Source organism: Elephantulus edwardii, unplaced genomic scaffold (genome assembly GCF_000299155.1).
Source record: "Elephantulus edwardii isolate Elephantulus edwardi_28Jun2011 unplaced genomic scaffold, EleEdw1.0 scaffold00001, whole genome shotgun sequence".
In the NCBI taxonomy this organism is placed as follows: domain Eukaryota; kingdom Metazoa; phylum Chordata; class Mammalia; order Macroscelidea; family Macroscelididae; genus Elephantulus; species Elephantulus edwardii.
This window is the reverse complement of record NW_006399751.1, coordinates 42,198,619-42,201,029: the sequence shown is the minus strand read 5'-3', so window position 1 is coordinate 42,201,029 and position 2,411 is coordinate 42,198,619.

The window sequence follows — 2,411 nt, the reverse complement described above, 5'->3', positions numbered from 1 at the left end:
TAGCCATTCGTTTGTTGATGGGCACTTAGGTTGTTTCCAACTCCTTGCTATTGTGAACAAAGCTGCAATAAACATGGGTGTGCATATGCTATTACTTCTATATTCCATGGGCCAAAGTTATAGCACATGGACACATTTAACTGTAGGTGGCATTGAGACAAGCACTCCAAATATATGCCCAGGAAGTTGAGAATATGAGACTGATGAATAACTAGCTAGTCTCTACTATGAATAGTGGTAGCAACATTAAGAAGAGGAGTTAGAAGGAAAATGGAGGTTCAGACTTGCTATCTGTGTGGTTTTAAAAAAGTCAGTAACACAGTGCTCTGTCTCTTTCATACTGACCTCAGCCCTTCAGGCTGTACCAAATGATCAGTAAGTCCTAGTCTGACTCTTGAATTGCTAAAATGGAATTTAGCTATGGAAATTTTCATCAAGCAAATGTGACATTGTGTAAATGCTGCAAAAAGTTGATCTAATACTAGTGATGGTATAGTCAGCACATTACCATATTATTACCATTATCCTGAGGCTGCAGAGGCCATTGTGATAATGCAGCTGCACAAACAGCCCATTGAGAGAAGTTAAATCTTGTCTACTCCAGTGAGCAGAAAATACGTGGTTGAATCTGACTCTAATATGTGTTAATTATGAAAACAGCTCTAAGCACAGAAAGCCATAACAATTAAAAACTATCTTTTCATCTTAAAAAAAATGTCCTCCCAAACTGTTTATGCACTCTAATGAAACAAAAATAGTTATGGCAAAGCCAAAATAATGAACTCCATTAAATTAGTATACACACTCCATAATATGTAATTATGTTGCCCTTAAATAGAAACAGACTAAGAACGAATTCATTTAGCGAATGGCAACAAAATAGATATTGAAGTAAGAATGTTGCTACTTCTTTTATTGTCACTTTATAGTTTCTGGTATATATAAATAAGAAACCCACTTCAACAATATTCTCACTCTTACATTCTAAAAGAAATTCAGAAGTTGACGCATTGACCTTAAGAACACAAATACGATTTATTTCATATGTGGATTTCAACCAATCATAGTGGCTGTCTGGAACACTGTGTAGAGAATTGTGTAGAAGAAAGAGAGCCATGCTCAGTTAGTGATGTCTGCCTGGACATAGGAATATCTTGCATTTTCCAAGGATGGTAACATGTTTTAAAATAGAATAGAGAGAAAAGAACACCAAAAATGTCCCCTTTAGGTTATTACATTGGTGCTAAACTTTGCCATTTTAATTTTTAGGAAACAAGAAGGTAAAGCAGATAAATATTAGGGCTAAACACAGTAAATAGTGAATGAGTTTACTTAAAGAACAAATAAGTAATGAAAATAGTTTATCTATTAGATTGATTTCTCTACTCAATAATGTAGTTGAGTTCCTATAACGTAGCAACTTTCAATCGCTTGTCATTATTGAGGGGGGAAAAGCAACTAAAATACCCACTTGTTCAAAGAATTGAGAAACTGTTCAGTTAGTGTGTTAAAACTTCTTCTGATTTAGAGTAAATGTTTAAAAAGGGTTTAATTTAAGTTTTCTCTCCCACTTAAGGAGAAATGACTCAATGGTATGTTCTTTAGAATCAAAGCATATTTTCAGGCAGAGCCAGAGAGGAATTCAGTGCTTCTGCACTTGTATGTAGAAACAAGTACACCCTTACTTGTTCTATCATTTAGAAAAGAGATGGCGTGCATTCAGCATTCATTTTCTTGTTTAGTTTTCTTTATTACTTGCTTATTAGATTTTTTTGGTGAGGGCACTTTAGATTCTTCTTACTCAGCTCCTCAAACATTCCCCCGTCCCCCCATCCCTCAGTGATTCAACTTTGCTTTAACGTCACTCTTTGCTACATACAGCTTGACAAACTGGATATATCCAGACTTTCTCGTGTTTCTAACATGTCTGCACATCTGTTGATTGTGAGACTACCCTTCCCAAACAGAAGGCTTCCCTGGCAATTAGCCCTGAGCACTCACTCCATTATGCATCTCCTGCTGATAGCAAAGCTTAATATATAGAAAGTTAATTTTCATTAATTTGCTTAGCATTTTTGTTTTACCATGCTCACATAGTAACTGCTTCTAAAAGGGAAATGCTTCTCCTCCTCCACAAATCTAAAATTTAAATAATATTTAACTAACCAGAACTGCTTTAGAAGGCAGGTACACAACAGTTTCTAAAATCATTGACCAAAACAGGGAAGATTTGATTGTCATATGTGTTTTAAAAATTTTATTTTATATTGAATTGCATACAGAATTTGTGCGCATTGTTTTATACATTCCTTTGTTCACATTGTGTTTCATACCATCATTTCCATGCATTGTGGTTCCCCTTCCCATACATTGTATTTCATAAAATTAATTATCATTGATCTATGCTCACC